The following is a 20513-nucleotide window of genomic DNA, read 5'->3' as shown; positions in this document are numbered from 1 at the left end:
CTCCAGCTGCTGCAGTCCTTGAAGGTCCCCCTTCATGTGAACTGTGGACTTCTGCTGTACACAGAAGCACACCAGGACAACTTCACATGTGCAAGATTGGGAGTACCTGTTGCAAATGAGTAGTTTAGGGTAGCTTAAAGAACCTGGGAAGGGAGGGGATAATGGCCACAATACCCCTATGACACTCCTTTAATTCCTGTGCCATAGCAGGACCTGAAGATGCCTCAGCATTTCCTAGCACAGTCTGATGTCATTATCACACTAAAGAAGATAAGGAAATGTCACATATATCAACAATGTTTCTCTAAAAAAGTGAGGCCTACACAAAGCAAGAAGCAGCACAGAATGGGTGAAAACCAGTGAAGTTCTCCGTCTCACCTAAGTGGCATAAACCAGTGACCTCAGGCAGCCTTCAGACACGAGCTGTCACAGAAGGGACAAAGCAAGTTCTAGTGATTAACACCACAAAGTGCATTACTTCTACATTATTAACCTTGCATGTTCTGCTACTGTGAGCTGGAAAGCACAGGGAAACTCTTAAGTGTCAGAAGCACTGATATCCTTCTTATACCTACGTTTCTGACTTTGATTATCTGATCATAGCTTTTTCCTACATGAACAGCTTCTAAGGTACTGATCACTCAAACTCAGGTTGTTTTATCGATGTGAGTAATCCCAGATGTTCAGTGCAGTTGCTTTCATTAATAAAGACACACAAGTCTCAGGTGGTTGTAGGATCAGAGCCTTCAGGTTGTGAATAGTCATTGGCTTTTCTGCCGTTAACAGGCCATTGATGAACTGCAGCTTCCTTCACATCTGACAGAGGGATATTAAGGTACACATCCATCACTGTCATTTTTCTCTTGCCACTTTTAAAAATGCAGAATCACATTCAAAAGGCAATCAATAGCAATCCAGTCGCAAGCACCTCTAATGAAGCGCAGCAGAAACAATTTAGTATTAGATTTTCATCTGAAAGGTCTCAGAAAACATTTTTAAGCTCCACTTTATCTGCCCAAAAAGAAGATCAAGGTGTTTATTCCAGGATTTGAGCCAGTGAGGATAGACACATTCACTGAACTGCCTAGAGCAAGAAACTCCACTATGTAGGATAGCACAGCTCTTTGCATAAAGTCATTGATACCACAGATTGCTTGTCCTACTCACATTTGTTCTTGAATATCTGTGTCCACAGCTATAATTATTATAATTAATTATAGCTGAAAGGACAATGAGAACTCTAAATTCTTAAAAGTATTTCCAAAAGGAATTTTAAAAACTTTTTTTGAAAATTGAAAGCCTCTACTAGGACACCAGTCAATGTATCTGTTATATTTTTAATTCATGTTTGTGAATAGTGATAGACTGGTAATGATTTGGGTCAAGTTTGCACTAAACTTTTCCACATTACTCCCACCATGCACAGCAGCTCTTCTTGTTCTTTGACTCCTAATCCACCCTCAGCTAAGTCGGGAAGTCACAGCAGATTTATATTTTGTCAAATATTGAAGAACATGATTAACTACAAGTACTTCCTCCTGTTGTGGGAGCAAAAGATAAAGGCAGAATGAAACCCAGCACATCAGCTGGCTGAATCTGTTTTCAGCTTTTCTTTCTTGAATAAAATTTTCAAACACACATCATAACTTTCAGCAATGCAAACCACCCCATTCACAACTTAACTCACAAGGAGGAGTGGCAGTGATTTTTCCCTTATTTTCTAAAATATGATTATTACTTTTTGATTTTGAATGCTCAGTGAACCAACATGATTCCCATTTTCAGATACACAAGCTAGAAGAGAAAGGAATAAAATCACACAATAATTTTCAACAGAAGTATGAAAAACACTAATAAGCATATTCTGATGTAAATTGGCTTGTATCTCCAGCTCCTGAAAATTCATCATCTTTGCTCATAAAGTAGATTTGTGCATTTGACCTGCACTTTTTAGAGTAAATCTAAGGGATACTACTGCATAGGCAACTCTAATCCAAACTCCTACTCCTAACTGGTAAAAATTACTTTATTAAGCCCTAGACATCAAACAGGTCTATGGTATAGCACTACTGAACTGTTTCAGATGAGCTTGTTGGTGCCTGATCTAATTCCAAATTAAAAAAATAAATGTTTTAATACTAACTTCATTTTCAAAAGAAAATGGAGAATATCAACACAAATCACTCTGAAATCATAGTACTGGCTCAAAAAAGCACCAGCATTCTGAGGGTTGGTAGTGTTGAAACAGAGCTTCAGAACTCCATCTCCCTTGTGGAGAAGCCAGCAAGAGCCTAAAGCCCAAAGTTTTGGAGTTCATACTTCCAATTCACCACTAAAACTCTCCCAGAAACTGTTCATTTACATGGCAGCAAGGCAACAAATCACCATTTTAACCAAACAATTGAGTTTCACCAAAAAAAACCAAAAAACAACTCACTTTTCCAGGCGTGCAGCAGCAGATTGAGCAGCTCTAAGAAGCATCTATCAGGTCAAGCACCTAAAGAACCACTGAGAAGGAACTCTCTGAAAGCTTCAGGTGCCTCCCATTCAGAGAGATGAGCAGCTTCCAGCAGTGGGAGAGTGGAGCAATCCAACAGCAAGCTCTCCTCCTGGCACCACTGTCACACAGCACAGGGCTTAAAAAGGCAGCAGCTCTCAGGTACAGGTTTCCAAACCAGGAAGCAGCAAGATTCTTATGAAAATGGCTTGTTTTTAATAAAAGGGCTTGCAATGGCCCAAAAGATGACACAACAGTAGCCAGCCAGAAAAGCAAAATAGAAAGGAGAAAAAAGAATGACAGCTCTCACTTACAAAAAAAGAAAAATCTATTAAATCTAGATTTAATGAAAACTGAGAGAAATCACATTCCTGTAGCAAATCTTTCAAATTTGTTTTGCCAATCACATTTAGGGGCAGAAGAAATACCATTCCCCAAATGTTATTTAGAATTAAATCAAAATCTTCATTTGCAGTAAACTGGCAGTTAAAACAAAAGCTGAAATTAAATGAACTGCCCTTCTACTTACTTTGCTGCCATCAAAAGCTTTCAATATATTTATCAGTCTTTTCTTTTTCAGCTGAAATTTTGCTTTTCAGCTTTCTTTAATCCTATCTTTATACACACCCCTTCTTGGATCTTAATTGCTCTCATCCTACTTTCAACTCACATTTTGTTGCCCTGGGAGAAAAATTGCTTGTTTAATGAGAAGAGCCACAAAAGGATTGTAGCCTATTCTAAAACAACACTGAACTATTCCTACTTTACTTTCATAAAATGCCTTTACAGAGGTCATTCAAAAAAGTATGTCAAAGGAAAGCCAGTCCATCAAAGAAAATGCTAATAGACATATAGGCAGACTATTAAGATTGCACAAATTACCACATGTAATTGCATGTATTTCTGTTTACATGTATTTGCATGCATCCACTCACTCATTCAGCGATTCTCTGCTGCAGCTTCCTGGCTTAGAGGTAAATTCAGAGCTAGAAGAATTACTGGAGGGAGGGTTGAGAGATTTCATCACCCAGGAGGTGAGGCCAGGGGAAGGATGTGGGTGGGTCACATCATCCATGGGGCAGGGAACAGATTTTTTTTACTGGGATTCTACACAGTCTCTTCAGCTAGAAGCTGGGGGCCAGCTTTGAAAGCCTGTCAGGGACCATCAGACACAGAGAGTACTGATGAGGTGTTCTTGGCATCTGGGGGAGGTCTGCCTTGCAGAAAGGTTCAGCAGCTGTGGTGTGGGTAGGGTCATTAGTAATGCTGCATTCATGACTCATCTGTGGCTTATTCCTTAAATACACACACAGGCAGGAATTTTTGTTTCACTGGGCTTCAAGCTGGTCAGGACCTTCAACATAAATCCGTGTATTAGTCTGCAAGGAAATTTATCATCTGACCTTGACATGTTTCTTCCACTTTGAGAAAGAGTACTGGTTCTATAGTTCCCTGCTTGTAAGAACAGGGAATGCATCCCAGAATATGAGGAGCCTTTACAACAAGGATATTTCCCAGTTACAAACCATGCAAACAATGACTAAGAGAGTCTTGGAAGAGACTTGGTCAGGAGAACAAAATCAAACAGCAGAAATTTTAGCACGGAAGTGCTTTAACTTGAGCTGAAAACTGAAATCTTCCATCAGCAAAATCAAATGAAGTGCTTCATTAAAAGCCAAGTTTAATTCATGCAGAGAAAATGCATCACTTTCAAAACAGACTGAGTGTTATTGTTTTGGGATAAGCTGTGTCTCTCTGGGCTGCTGGAGGATCTCAGCGGATTTCTAATTTTGGTGTCTTGTAGACTGGACCATGGAGCTGCTTTTGGACAGCAAAATACAACCTCCCCACTGGGCACAGAAGCTGCATACTGATGACATGCCAAGAAAAAATGTATCTTCAGGCTGGGAAACCTGACACAGTAGGAGACAGAAAGGATGAAGTGCTGCAGTGACTCAGGGAGGAAAAAAAAAGTTCAGACTGAGGTAAAGAAAACAATGAATTTGGCAACTTAAAATCTTTTGATCAAGAATTTTTAAATGAAACATTTTAAATATCTGAATGGGAAGTTTTGGGTTTGGCAACAGGTTTTTGTTGATGAATTTACGCAAAAAGCAAAAGCTTATAGCAAAACATTCCATAGCACTGAAGATTAACTTTTTCTTTCCTTTTTTCAGTCATGTCAATTTTCTGCCTTTTTAATCAAATTCTATGTAAGCTGTGCTAGAATAAAGAGAGGCACAATGAAATTGTTCTTTGTATTCACTGATAGAATAGAAGTTGGACTGGTCTGTTCTGATGCTTCTTAGACCACTTACAAAGGAGTGTTTATATCAGTATCACATGTCTAAAATTCACTAGTACTGAATATTAAATCATATCTTTTTACAAGAGGGAAAACTTCCTGGTTTATTCTCTGTGAAAACCCACAAAAGTAAGAAATGCAAGTCAGAACTGATTTAAATCCATATGTTGTTAGACTCACTGGTATAGCTGTTAATTGTCTAAAATATGAATAGCACCTCAAAAATCTTTCTGATCTTTTTCAAAGATAAGGCATGGCAAATTTTGGGTCTTTTCCCCTCCCCTAACAATGTGGGTTTGGTTCTTTAAAGCTCTGTGTTTTGTATGTGTGAGATTTTCTTCCTCTCTTTTCATCACAGCTGCTTTTTTCTTCGCCTTGCTTTTGAGAACAGGCTATGCAATTTTTAGAAAATACGCACTGCAAATGAATCACCAAATGATAGTAGTTAAGCTCCAGCCATTGTGGATGCTCCTACTGAGGGGGAGCACGAGGGTTTGCTCAGGGGCACACAGGGTGTGGGTGGGTGACCTTTGGTGTGGGCTGTCCAGGCTCAGGAGGTGCCTCTCATGCAGCTCCTGCCATGGACAGCACGGCAGAGATGCACAAAGCAGAGGAGAGCATCGCTCACCGGCTTGTTCACATACATCTGCTCAACATGAGCTTCAGCAACACCAAAACACCTGCAGGGAAAGAGCACTGCCATCTGGAAGAAGCCCAGTGAAGTTACCCTCTGGATCCTCAGGAGCCTTGCAGGGGTGTGAAAAGCAAGGTCACAATTAATTCAGCCAGGATTGCACGGAAGCACTGTGCAATGGATTCCTTTCAACCTGCTAATATCCTCTCATGGAAAGGGGATTGTAGGGACTTTTTGCAGACACAAACCTCTCCTTGTACATTTTACAACCAAATCCCATATCTGGATTTAGCTCAGCATAAGCTAGCATAATCTTAAAGTCCTGGTGTATGCAGCAAAGCAAAAAAAAAAAACCTTATTATGGCAGTAAAATCACAGCTGAGGTAAATATATTCTGTGTCTCTACTTTCAGACATTTGCAACCTTCTCAAAAATACTGTCCTTTGGTCTCAGGATTTCTTGTCTTGTCAGTTCAAGACCGCTTAAAAAACAAACAAGAAGAAATGTTTGCCAGTTATTTTGGCCATCTGAAGTACTCAGATAGGAAAAAAGGAGGATGTAAGTGTACAAAACATGGAAGGACATAACTTCTTATCATTCAGCCTTGAAGCCTTCCCTCTGCACCCAGGGCTAACCTGGCATCTCAGTCAGGCTGAATCACCTGGGATTGCACACAAAACTTCCCACAGAAAGTCAGCTCTAATACCAGCTCCCAAAGTTTTCATGATAGCATTTTTCCCTACTTGTGCTGCAAGAGCTAAAAAGGAGGCGTACTGACAGAAATAGAAACATTTGCTATTTGACAGTGTTATTAAATACACTTAAATCTGAAAAAACCAAGTCATTACTTTTAGCAGTGACCAGTGTTCTCTGGGAATGCAATAGTTAAAAACTAAAGACAAATAAATATGGCTGGTAAATAAAACAATGGATGAACTCCCACCTTAAAAGCCCCACAGTGAGACACTGGTTGACTTATGAGCTGACTTAGTATACTCCAGTTACAAATGGGAAATGTGTTCATCCTCAGTCAGGTCACTGAGAAGAAAAGAACAATTCTTGGATTTCAAAATATCCCCCCCTACTGCAACATGTCCCTCTGGCATTAAGGCAGGCATGGACTCCACACCTTTTGAAAGGGACTCTGACCATTGCAATCCTTGTTCTTAGGACATTGATTTACTCTTTGCAGTTGTGTTTTTGTGATACACTCTACAAGTAATTACAGAAAGCCTGTTGTTCATTCCTTACTTTTTTGTCTTTTTTTTTCTATTACCACTGGCTCCTCCCTCAGCAACTCTCCCTAGTATGCTAAGAAATCCTGTCACCTCACCTTTGCAGACATGCATGTCTGTATATCTTCAGGCACTTATTTCCCTTCTCTGGTGCAGCTGTGATTTGATCCGACCCCAGTGTATGCACTGAATGTTTCACAGGAAACACACAGGGAACAGTCATAGGAGATTCCCTTAAGAGTGACTTTACTGGAGCTGTATGAATTTCTGGAGCTAAGGATCTACTGCCTAGATTGTGTGTTACATTCTCCTTTTGTATGAGAAGGCACAGATTAGCTGTACTGCTTTGTATTTTGCTTAAAAGGCTTAGGAACTAGGGTAGGTTTTTTTGCTACATTTCTTGATAACTGTTCCATGTGTTTTGTTTTTAAAAGGGAGATTTAAAAATAGAATATTAAAAAACCCAATGGTAACAGTACAGTTACAAATGCTGAAGTTTTAGAAGGAACTGCTGTGGGAGTTGCTGCTAGGAATACTTACCAAGGAGAAAAACACAACAGTTAGGAGACTGTTAATACAGATGCACAGACAACACAGAGCAGAACCTTGTATTTCCAAATCAAGCTAAACACCTTAATATCTAATGACATTGACAATTCACAAATAGTATGCAAGTGGGTGCTACCACTTTCCAAAACAAAGTCACATCAAACACTCAGCTCTTGCAGGGTAGGGGAGGATCGTCTTCTTTAAAAACAAAAATAAAAGGAAACAAAAGGAATAAACTCTGAAAAATAAGCTGTGAAAAAAATAGTAAAGGCCTTTTCAAGGTCTGAGCTTCCAGCCACACTGCTCACATAACAAGCACTAACAAATGTTTTGATAATTCAAGGACTGTGTATGAGTGTGTGCTGGAGCTTCAATTTAAACACTCTAACACCATTTAAAACTCTTCCTAAATTATGTTCCAATCACTGATGTGCTCTTTCCATATAAAACTATAATACAATTTGAGGTAAAGCATAAAGAACAAATATATTCTTAATGAATTTTTAACCCCATGTTAACAAGGGATTTTTGGACTTAGCCAAGCAGGCAGCAAGAGGTGCAGGAAGTTTCACTGCTGTGAGGCTGTCAGACACAAGGAAGTGATAAACTTTTGGTTTGGGGTTTTGCAAACAAAGCAACACATTGTTCTTGATTACTGTGTTTGAAGACCACTTGAAAAATGTAGATTGGCCCAGTATCTTGCACTCCTTAAATGGAAATAGATGTGTGAAGAGCTAACTACAACAAAATGCAAGCTTTACTGTCATTTCAGCAAAAGAAGTTAAAACAAAGAAAAGCAAGGAAAGGAAGAATACCACCATGAAAAACCAAACACCTTTTCCCCCTCCCAAAGCCCCTTGAGAGCCATCCAGCTAGATTCTGATAATATCGGGTAACTGGATCTGATGAAACAAGTTTCTTCACAGCTTGGCATGTTGGTTTCAACAAATTAGGATGTAAACTGTAATACCAATGGGACAACACCACTTTTTCTCTCTGTTAAGCAGAGGCCACAGAGAATCCCCTGGAACAAAAACAGCAGTGAATTCAAGTGCCCTGGTTGGTTTCCTAATAGCCAACTCAGGAGTGCTAAGGTCAGGTCCTATATCCCCACTCTCCTCTGCATTCTGAGCGAAGAGGCAGCCACAGGACCCACCACACCATCCAACACCATTCCCTCTCAAGCATTTCTGCTTGAGAAAATGTGCAGCATTTTGGGGGGAAAACAAAAAAAAAGGAGGTGAGCAACAGCCCAGCCGCTGACATCAAAAGAAGGATAACACCTGCATCCTGCCCTCAGTGGTACACCTGCACTTCCCCAGCTGACCAAAGGGGCAGCCACTGCAGCCCTGCCTGCAGACCCAGGGCTCCCATCTGCAGCCCCAGAGCTCAGGGAATTGAAGGTTCATGGGATAACTGTGACCATTTGTAGCTCTGGCAGCAGCTTCCAGCTCTCCTTCCCTTGTGTAATTCCAAGGTCTTGCAAAACACATGTCAGCATATGTAACAGAAATCTGGGTTTCACGGACAAACCTTCTTGACACCTGAGTAGTAAGATGACATTGACTCATAGGCATAAGGTCTGCTCTGAAAGACAACTTTGTTTTTAAATCTTTTTCCTTGGTTTTGAGCAGCAAATGGCATAGACATATGGGACTACTGAGGTTTCTCTAGTATTACTTTATTTCTGTTTCTTTTTCTTCCAAACCACCCTATTTTCTTCATCCATGTCCTTAACTGGATGTTCAGATTAAGGTAAGAGATGTATTAAAATACGTAAACAGTAGGATCATCAAACACAGTATGTACAAAATGGCAGGTTTTAGAAATATTCACTGCTAAAATTTCAACTGTTAAATGTGTTTTGGTAGGCAAAGAAGACTCTGCAGCTTTTTTCAACGTGACGAAATCCGAAGGATTACATCAAACCATGTTACAGACACTGACAGATACAAGCTTTCAAGCAAAACAGCTGTCATTAAAGCTCCTGTGACTGCTTAGAATACACTGCTGCAGTCTCCTAAAAAAAACCCTAAATCCATGGGAAAAAAAGAATACCTTTAGCCTATACTTTAGCTTCAGAACGGAGATGCAGCACCATCTTTCTTCCTTTTCCTATGGACAAACAAAAGCAGTATGAACCATTTCTACCCCTGTGGTCACCAAGAAGGGCCAGAAAGCCACAATATGGCCTGTAACAAGCATGCTCAACTCACAGCAGGGACTACAACCTCACACCTACTTTCCTAGGAGTGCACTTAGCATGAAATGTTTCCATTTCATTTTATTTAACATTAAGGTCTTCAGGTAGAAGATCACTTCCTACCTTCACTATTTGAAACAAGACTGAGCACTGGGTACAAAGTCTGAAACCTGGTACCAGCAGAGCTGCTAAAACACTGTTGTGTCATCCCTCTCCTTGGACACTTGTACAAGCTGTCCCTGCACATCTATGGTGACAGCAACCTGCCAAAGCCACCAGGGTTTGTGTCACTCTGTGTGACAAGCAGTGCAAATAATTAGTGAGATGATTTGCATGTTCACAGGCCATCCACACTCAACGTGCAGCAGTGGTTAAGACAGAGCAGCTTAAATCCAGGTGCCACTGGCAGGACAGGAGAGGATCCTTGGGCTTGCAGAGGACAAGAGGAGACAGAAGCAGCTGCAGGGGGAAGGAGGGAGGCCAGCGTGAGGCATGACTCTAATATGGGATGTTTCTGTGTGGAGCTGGCAAGACAGGGAAACAGCTGGGTCCAGGACATGTATAGAGGCAACTGAAGGTCAAAGGGAAGTATCTAGATGCAGTGTGACCTCTAAACCAGCCTTCTCACTGCATTTTTGATTATCCTCCTGGCCTAAGTGTGATCAGGTTTGATCAAATGTTCACGTCATTATATGGCAACCAAAGGAGGTCATAGCTAATGATTTTTTTTAACTCTCAACACTCAAGAGAGTGTTGTTTAGGCCTGGTGTGACCTTTCCCTATCTTATTCTAGCAGGATGCCCAACTTTCATGGTTCCCAATTTTATTTATAGCATAATACTTGCACAGAAATACAGACAAACACATTAATGCCTTCAAAAGTAATTTTCACAGGAAATGCAATACAAATCTAGCTGTGCACGTCTTAAACCTTCCCTGTTTGCACCCTGCCCAGAGAGTAAGAGTCATTTATTGGGAAGCATGTGCCTTTTATTTCTGCCCCTCTCCCCAGGTCAGTATCCTCAAAGCCTTTCTTCTAGTCTTTCCATGTGGCTACTTGGTGAACTCCAGAAGCATTTGCATTGATGGCGCAGGACTTAGCACTAGATCTGTCATATATGGTTAAGCTGCTGCTGGGCTAAGCTCCCTTTTTTATCCTGAGTGGTATTTTCTCTTTGAACTTTAGGAATTTATACAGTGTTTTATCCTTTCAAGTATCTCTACAAATTCTTCACAGGATCTACAGCACAGGCAGGGCCTTTTTATGACAGAAAGACACAGTAGGTTTTCATGCTTTGCAGTCACTGTAATATAACCCACTGCTTCACTAAGCCCACTAACATTACATTCATTATTTGGCACGGAGCTTATGGTAAAGAAGTAATTTGTTCTGATAGTCAAGTGCACCATCAAAAGTCTGATTGCCTACAACAAATCAAGAGAGTTTGTAAGCCCTGCTATATGCTTTCATATGCTGAAAGAAAAAAAAAAAACACCACAAATTGTGCAAGAATAATTATCTTTCTGCCAGTTTGTCTTCAAAATGAAGATAGGTAACAATGATGTGTAAATGCAAATAGGGATAATATGGGGATCCCAAGGTATCAGAAAGGTAGAATATGGAAATAAGGACCACCACAATGGGTCAAATGAAACATACCTCTCACCAAAACATGAAGGTGAAACCTCTTCTTCTGCTTAAGGATGACTGGCTAGTGCTTAGTGCAGAGAAATGTACTAAGTGGCTCCATTTTAAGTTACTACTGTGTACAACAGCTACTGTGTACCTTTTCTGTGCAAAAAAGTTCATGCAGTTGTCCATAATAATTTGAGTCTTGGTATGACTAGATGAACAGTGGTAATGAAGGAAAAATTAGCAAAGTGCCTTTTAAGAAACATAGTGTTCACAAACACTGACTGCTTTAAAATCTTCTGCATCTGTCTAGAGAAACAGGGAGTACTTTTTGAGTCACTCTAATATTGCAGTATTTACAGTGTGTATCACCTTTCTCTGCAGAAGGTTATACAGAGCACGGCCTGATGCAGTTCCTCTGCCAATGTCCTGTCTGTGGGCTTGAAAAACCCAGCAAACTGACCCTGCTACTGCTCACACTGCTCGTCTCGAGAGAATTCCTCCTGCAAGTAGTCCTGTAAGGTCAAATGAGACTCTTTGCCAAATAAGCCTTTGCAAAATCAGTTCTGCTCTGTCATGTTAAGAGAAAAGGAACCTAGCTGGAGCATGTACTAATTTTAATTAACACAGTACATCCTTCTCACCAGATGATCTGGTTGGGGTTTTTTCTCCTTTCCTCTCCTTCCTTCTTTTCTTTTTGCTGTTTTCAGGCTTTTTTTCTTCTACCCTACCCTTTTGCATTTTTTTTCTCCTTTCACATACTATTTTTCTCCATCCCACATTCCCCTTTTAACAACCCACCTCCTCCTCCTCCTGCATCCTGTTTTCCTATCCCTTTGTCCTCTCCCAGTCCTTTGAAGGACTACACCTGTGTTTTTCTAACAGTCCCACCAGAAGCAGCTGAAGGCAAGTGATAAGAAACTGATAAAAACCCCTTGAGACTTAAAAGCTGTATTCCTACTAGTCTGCACAAAGGGAAATGGTAGATGTGGGCTAAGGAGAGAGGGATTAAATGAGTCAAAACTTGCAGAATTCTAACACAGGGGATTTAAATTTCTGTAGTTCCCATTAACTAGTGCACACCACCATTAAACTGCTTGTTCTGGTTAATATTTAAGAAGGGAAAAAATGAGCAGAGTCACATAGTAAACATGTCTGGAAGCCTAAAAAAAAGAGTAAGAAGTTAATAAAAGTGTGTATACACGTCAGACATCATACCCAGACCAGGAATGGTGTTATCATTTCCACTACAGGAGCAAATACCTGCCTCTGAAACCTGCAGAAGTTTTAATTGCTTTTTAAAATCCATGCCCTAAGAAATTACCTCATTATTTCCCCTCTTCAGAATAGTGCTTTCCTCACACTCATTTTTAACACCTTACCAGGTAGGTCAGTCCCCAACAAAAGCCTGGTCCTGTTCTTTAAGCCAAAACACACTCCCCAGGTCTGCCCCAGTGCATTTAATGTGCTGGCTTGCAAAATTTCTCTGTGGACTGTGTGCACTTAGAAATCAGCAGTACCTGATTTGGGAGTCACACAGGCAGTTGCCATGTCTTCGGGTTAAGCATAAAGGGATTATATTAGATCTGGCAAATGTCATTTATTTCCAGGATTTGAGAAAAGATTTTTCTTATCCCAGTAATTCCAGATAATCTAACTTAAGGATCCTAGAAAGATAAAGCTGAATCTCTACTTTTATACTGAGTATCCAGAGCTCATTACGGATTTTGCCAAAAAATCACAGATTCTTGGTTTGCCTTACCAGCTCAAAAAAAACTGCATCCACAGACCTTCCGGAATTTTGAGAGAAGACCATGGCAATTTCCAGCTGGGTATGTGATGCTATTTATCCTGCAATCCACAAGTGCTCTCTCCTAGTGAGAGCTGGACCTTCAAGCAAGAAACCTGGGTGCCCTAAGACAGCAAGGCCAGGTGATTCTCCAGCACCACTATAAAATTAGGGAAATGGACTCAAGGGAGATGGGCTTCTGCAACCAAATCCATGTGCAGACAAGTTCAAGTCACCTAGCTTTCCTATGGCCTTTCTGCAGAGATACAGCTAATGTTAACATCTTCAAAAGAATTGTATGTATTTAACTATCAAATAATATATGGCCTGCATGTGTTAGCTGACTGCCATCCATGGAAGGGACTTAGCTAGGGAGTCTAGCTAACTACACAAAGATTTTGGAAGCTATCACCTACGAAGAAAGTTTGGTACATTTTGTACTGACAAGTGATTTCCACACAACTCTTGTTGACTATAGTATTTCACACTTTAAAACGCAATTCAAAACAAAAAGTATGGCAAGCACAAATTCCCACTGATCTCACGCTGTACCAGTAACTGTGTTGGTAGAATCTGAGCTGGTAGCAAGCTCCAAGTGGTTTGTAAGGAAATTCAGTGAAGTGAAGTGTCATTTTCCACATTCCCAGTTGTTACAAGAGTGCCTAGATTCAAAAGGCTAAAAAGCCTCCTTTGTTTATTACATAACCTGCAGAACTGCAAGCAGAGAGCAACAAGGAAAGCACAGATCCTTCCTCTCAGCACACTGACATGCCCCATGTCCAAAAGAAGTCTCTCTTCAGGCTTGCTGCTTTGCTACTCAGCCGTTCACTTCGGCAGCTTTTCCCAAATTGCAGAGATGCCTATTTATTCTGCCCATCCATACAATTATCTACATCTACACACATGTATGTGCTCTGCTGGCTGCCCACACTGAGCCCATCTGCCAGGCTGGCACCGTGCCCACCGGGACGTTGGTCGGTCCCTTTCGCTAAAGCGGAGCTGTCAGGCGGTGACGGACTTTGGTGGGCAGCCAGGAGCCCTCCTTTCTGCAGGGACCAAAGCCTTCCAGTGCCACTCACGTTTGTGTGGCACACCACAGGAGCACAACCATTGGCACAAACGCCAAAGCAAAGAAGATTTGAAAGGGGAAAGAAAAGAGGAGAGCTGACTGGTACTTCAGACTGTGATCCAGCCCCACTTTGTGGAGGTGATTATGGCAGACAATGCTGCTGTGGCTGAGCACAGGCCAGCCATCACTTAACTTGACTTTGGCACCAATCAAGTACAACAGGGTAATTGTGAGACGACTCAATAGATGTAAATAGCCACTATACAGGGCGATTCTGTGAGGCATAAGGGCATAGACAAACGGCCTACAAAAGGCAGCTCCTTCCACACGCGTGCAGACATGGTGAGTAACTCCAGCTGCCCGGAAACCAGTAGTCAAGATCAGACCTACATGCATCAGATCTTCAATTCAGCCCAGATCTTTCCAGGAGGATCATCTTGCACACGCTGCTCCCGCTCACATTTCTGTTTAATGCTGACCTTCACTTTTACACTTACACTGCGTGGAGAGGTGGGTCATGCTTTGCATTGGGGTTTTAATCTCTCAATGACAAGAATAATGCAACATTTCCTGGCATGTTATCTTCTACTTTTCTTTTCCTCCAGTCACCTGTGAACTTGGCCACTAGAAGCTGCTTTAGAACCTCTCAAGGTGCTATTCCTCATGGCTGGAATCAGCTTACCCCACCCTCACTGGTGTTAAGAGGGATGCAAACACAGCTCCGCCTCCCCGCACAAGCCAGGATGAACAGTTCAATGAGGTCTCACTGTTCAATGGGTCTATTCACCCGTAAGTATGACAAGCAAATTCTGGCACTAAACCAGCAGCTCCTCTGCTCCCCAGGAATGCCCAAGGGCAAAATATTATCATGCTTTTATTTAAATCAACGTCGTCGAACTTCACTATGTGGAGGAGTTTTACCAGTTAAATGAGCCTCCATTCACACGCACTGTGTGAGGACTCAGTGGTCAGGAAGGAGTCCCAGCTGAACTTTTGAAAAGCTAAAGACAATGCCGCAAGTTTCTTTCCCCTGTTGATTTTAATCAGGTCAGAAAAATCTTACATTACGATAATTACATCACAAAACAGTTTTATAGACATTTCTGTCACATGACATTTTAATTGCCGCTACCTCTTTAGACAACTAAGCCAAGGCAGAGCTTGTCAGCACCAAGAGAAAAGAAAATCAAGTGTGCTTCTGAAGTCTGAATTTCTTCTTAAGCAAAATAAGCAGACATCCAGACCACTACATGAGGAAATTCCGCATGTATCTTCTACTTCAGTTTTGAATGGCTCTTCTGACATCTCTTCCAGCTAAGAAGATTAAAAAAGACCAAATCATTTGAGATACTGTATTGCTTCTTGACATCAATCTGGTGAAAGATTTAACTGAAAAGAGCCTTTATTTTTGTACTTTGTATGTTATAGGATGGAATTCTGTTAAGTTGTAATCTCTTTTGAACAATTCAAATTGTTCAAAAGTGAAATCGCTGCATTTCCCTTTACAGGCTGTTCTGCCTATACAGAGAGAGCACACCTATAAAAATGCAGCAGCCTCTGTACAATAAAAGGTATGGCTCAGGATTTCCCTCTGGGTCCTTGTGGCATATGCACAGGCATGTGAACTGTCAGTGATGCTTCTCACATAATCAGTACAAATACAGTGCTTCCAAGAGGAGATGACGTCACACATTTTATAGTACAGGCTCTGCATGAAACAATTATAGTCCCTAGCAGCAGCTGTGGATATGCCATAGGTAAGGTGAACAGTTGTGCTCTCCTCTCTTCAGTGGGATGGAGAAAATACACAAAGACTGGATTTATGTCATCGTAATTGAGGGAAGGATTTTGCCCCATACAAAACACATGCCCCCAGACATTGTCTGTCTTAAGCAGCAGGTCAAAAACCTGGCTCTACTGAAGTGAACAGCATCAGGGCAATTAGTCTCAGATTTGGTCATCTCCACACCAGCATACAAAGACCACTGAAAGTTCCAAGTTCTTACAAGTGGCTTGGCATTTTATCTCAGTTGCTGAGACCACTAAACCTTGCCTGCACTGATTTCTCCACAAGTGACACTAGGTATCTATACAGCTAAAGAATACAATAGATGCATCTAACTTAAAAACAGATGAAGCATTTACCCTTTAATTGGAATTTGTACAATTTAGATCTAAATTTGCACATCTTTCCTGTATGGTTTTCCATATGTCTTCATTGTAACAGTTTCCCAATTTAAGGCAATGTGAGAAGACAGCTCTTTTTTGCAAGACCGTGAACACACACACACACACACCCTACCCCAAAACCAGCACTAACATCTGCAGCAATCACAATATGGCAACTAGCTACACACAGGAGATTAAAAATATACAGATCAATAATGTTCTGCTACGATTTTCAAAGAGAAACCTCATGTAATTTTTTCCAAACACAGTCCCTCTCGTAGCTTTTGTAATGACATTGGAGAGGGAGACATTGCATTACACTTTTCAAGCCATTCTGATAGTCCCACACATAATTTCCCCCCTGCCTCCCCCCAATTTTCAGCAAAAGTGTCATTCTTGTGCTGTTTGTGTAAGTGGACAGAATTTCAAGCATCTGCTCCCAAATGATTATAAATCAAGGAACCTTCATGCTCCATTAGCTTGAGAAGATAGCGTTATTAATGACTGCTATTCAAGGAAGTTCACAGTAAGTGTCTAAGTGAAGACACCTCTGATGTAAGGCTTTGTTTTTTTTCCAAAAACAGCTGCGTGGGCAAATCTTCACTCTTGCTGTTTAACATATTTCTGAGGCTACCACTTCTAAGAAATATCAATTATTTTTGTTAGCTTAGCAGTTATATCAGTTTCCTGTGGAAAAAGAAACAATACTGATGTTCCACAGCAATGCTCATGAAAAGTCATTTAGCTTAACAAATACTGGGGTCTGTGAAGATCCAACACTGCTCTTACTCTGCTATTCTTTAACCGGTTCCAGAAGTCTGAAAAAGCTGGTTGAAGTCTAAAGCACAAAAAGTGAAAATTAAAGTATTAGGTTGTATTACATGGACTTGAAACAATGTAAGAAATGACTGGGTATAGCCTGGCACAGCTGATTTGCTCCACAGGTTAATACACCATGATTTCCTGCATGATCCTAACCAGCAGCCTTTTATTTCCATAGAAGCAGGACCAACTTTGCAAAGAAAAGGCAAGTCAGAGGTCTGATTAGGTGACTTCTCTGCCTGTTAGTTACTTGCCTAGGTGCACAATGGATTTGAGGCAGCCCATGCATGCATACCACATAATACCGAAATTCAAGATAAGAGATCTGACTCATCACTCCACTGCACCAGTTTTATGCCTACGGGGCTCCATGTTCTTCCATGGTGACTCAGACCCAAGACTCCCCTCTCTCCAGGAAAAACATGACAAGTCATGCAGTACATGTCAGACTTACCCATCAACTACAATCCCCATTTGCACGGCAAAACTTATTGGAATGTAACATTCCATACCACTTGCATCTTGCTGTTAAGCCTAGACATAGGAATATATATAACTAATGTAAAGAGCAGCAGTTTAAAATACAGTAATTGGAATTAACCCTAGTACACCTGGCAAAACACTCAAGGAACCCTGTTTGAGAAAGCAGTCCTTTCCAAATGTTAATAGTGTCAATATGGGCACGCTAAGATTAACAACATGGAATTAAGAAGGAGATTAGCTACTGGAACAAAAAGTTTCTCTGAAAAAGTTCTCATTGCAAGACTGCTGCTTTCACTTCTCTAACCCAAGGCTGCTGAAACACAAGAAACTTTGAACAACTCTAAGGTAGGCATTGACTGTTTCTTCCAAAAGGACACGCTGTGTTTACGACAGCTATTTTTGGCTTTCAACTGTAGAAATATAAAACACTATGAGGCCCATTTTCTTCTCACAGCTTCATGTCTGTATATATTCATTGATTTCAGTGCAATTATATCTGATTATTTGCCTGGAATCGAAGTTATATCAGTGCTGACCCTTATAGGCAATTCTGAATGGATTTATACTAGGCAAAATGTGTAAGAGGAGACAATCTACTCTACAGTCTGACAGCATACTACTGTGGAAAATAAGGAAATAATTAATAAAGGTATAAGCCTTCAAAAGCCAAACAAAACAATTCATCCTTCACCTTGCTCTAAACCTTAAGGGATTGGTATCCAGCAGTTTACCATAACGCACCTTGTGCTTTTTTTCTGTTTTTTAGTCACAGAATCAGTGGGTTACTGTAGAACACAGAGATCACTGCCACATGTTTCTAACCAGGACTGGGTCCTGAGCTACTTTGCAAAGAGAGTTGAATCCATGATGGTTGACCCTGCAGTTCAGCCATGCTGGGCACTGGTGCACACAACCAGTAAGACACTGAAAACTGCTCGTGGAAATGGTTACACACCACTGGGGAGCCACACATACTGAGCATTACACGTACAAACCATCCACTTGCTTGCGCTGGCAGAGGGCACACGTATGTAATTCTGTATTTACTACCACCACTGCAAGATGATAGCATCTCATTCTGACTATGCTTACATCCCACTGAGAGGTCAAGGCAGGAGATGGTATTATATCTGTGCTTTTCTACAGGAAGACAAGATTTATTCTGAGGCATTCAGTTCTTTGAGTTTTACCTCTGTCTTATGGAAAAGAAAAAACCAAATCCACAAAAACCCACAAAATTGTCCGCTGCAATGAATACAGACTTTGAATAAATGCAGGACCTTGACTCCAACAGGAAGGTGAAACCCAAAAATGTGTCAGTAGGATCATTCTCTTTTGAGGAGCACTATAAAGACATGAACTTAAAATAGACATAGCATCGGCTCTTATCTCGTGCTCACTTACTCTCTGACAACCAGAAACCAGGGTGACTTAAAACCTAGCGCTTACTGCTCTTTGGTTGCCATAATTTTATTAGTCTGGTCATGTGGCAGTCACAGGTGTGAGACACAACCTGGTATCCAGGTAAAAGTTATGGAAACAGCTCCATAGCTAATGACACTGTTAAACCACAGAATCTGTGCATTTACCCCCATTATTAAAATACTTCTACATCCAAATTACAAGGAGAGAAGCAGAGGGACAGCGTTCAGAACTGAACAGCAAGTTACAAAACTTCAAACACAACAGAGTATATTGAAAGCCTACTAGCACCAAATTTGTGATGCTGCTTATATACCTGAACCTAAGGTGAACCTCTCCTTTTAACATCTGGGTCACCAGTAACTACCAAGGATTACCAGACCACACTGCTTCCCACCCTTGTTTAAAGTACTACTAAAGTACTACTAAAACATCAACCATGCTGGGAAGTGGATCCAGTGATTGAGTACCCGATTCGGCGGTCGCCAGCAGTATTTCACTTTGGGTGGTAGCTGGTTTCTGGCATGGAAGCGTAGAACAAGCCAGTTTGGCTGCAACGATCGAGATTTTCACCGCCCAACACCAAAGTTTGCCAAGGAGCCGGCGAACGCACAGGTAAAGGCAGTCGCTGCTGCGCTGCGGGGCGCCGTCCTTTCGTCACTTTTACCTCAGCCGGCTGCAAGAGGCGACAGCGGGCGAGCAGGGACAGCCCACCGGGTCCCCAGGTGGTCTCCAGGGACCCCGGGACCCGCTGCACGGAGCGGCTGGGTGGGCGACAGGGAGCGAGTGCCGTGCCGCATGCCTGTGCACACTCGCACGCCGGGAGCGCCCCAGCGGCGCCTGGGGACAGGCGGGAGCGCCGTGCGACCCCACGGGGGGCGGCCTCGGGAGGGTGGGGGACAAGGGGGGCTGCCCCCGCCCTGCCCTCCCTCCGGAGGCCGCCCCCCACCCCCTGACCACGGTGCCATGGGGAACCCCCGGCGCCCCCCGCCCCGCACAGGCACACGGCAACAGGCGGCGGCGCCCCCCGCCCAGCACCTCGCACCCGCTGCCCCGCTCGGGATCGCTACCTCGGCAAGGCTCCGTGCGCTCCCGCCGCCGCCTGCTCCCGCCGCCGCCGGGGCGGATCAGCTGATATTTACCTGTGAGGTAATGCACGCTCCGTAAGGTCACCGTGCACCCGCCGCCGGCACACGGTGCCAGGCAGGAGGAGGGACGCGCCGGGAGGAGCGGGAGTTGCTCCTGCTCCGCCGCCGCCGCGCACGGCGCCGGAGCGGGGCGGCCGCGCCGCGCAGAGGCAGAGGCGGCCGCTGCCGCTGCAGCTCCTGGCACATGCTGCAGGTGTCAGCGCAGGAGCTGCCCCGCCGCCCGCCCGCCGCGCCCGCCCCGCCGCGATGCGCAGCCGCGCCCGCCGCACCGCGCCGGCGCCGCGATGGTGCGCCGGCGCCCTTCGCCGGCTGAAGCCGCCGCGAAGCCGCTGCCCGGCCCCGGCGCTCCCCTCGGGAGACGCTCCCCCGCCAGCACCGGCGGAGAGGGGGCGGTGGGAGGGATGACGTAGTGGGGCGTGGGGCCGGGGCGAGGCCGGGCGGCGGGGCCGGGAGCCCCCTCTAGGCCCCCCGAGAGCGCGGCTTCGCCAAGGGGGTGCGGGTGGGACCCCCCCATCCCTATCGGAGCGGCGGGCAGGCCGGGGGAGCGGCGGGGCG

General features: G+C 43.0%; 1 protein-coding gene across 4 annotated transcripts in view; it reads right to left on the bottom strand.

Annotated features, from left to right (window-relative positions):
• DTNA (dystrobrevin alpha) overlaps positions 1-20195 on the bottom strand; it is a 224385-nt gene extending 204190 nt beyond the window's left edge. For 2 of the 4 annotated variants that reach the window (XM_077185289.1, XM_077185300.1), the window contains exon 1: positions 19881-20195. The gene's annotated coding sequence lies outside the window, so the exon portion shown is untranslated. The remainder of the gene's footprint in view (positions 1-19880) is intronic. The other 2 variants (XM_077185284.1, XM_077185293.1) reach the window with 1 other exon arrangement.
• Positions 20196-20513: the final 318 nt, after the last annotated feature.

The sequence above is a fragment of the Agelaius phoeniceus genome, chromosome 1 (assembly GCF_051311805.1).
Source record: "Agelaius phoeniceus isolate bAgePho1 chromosome 1, bAgePho1.hap1, whole genome shotgun sequence".
NCBI lineage: Eukaryota > Metazoa > Chordata > Aves > Passeriformes > Icteridae > Agelaius > Agelaius phoeniceus.
This window is presented reverse-complemented; position numbering and strand designations above follow the sequence as displayed.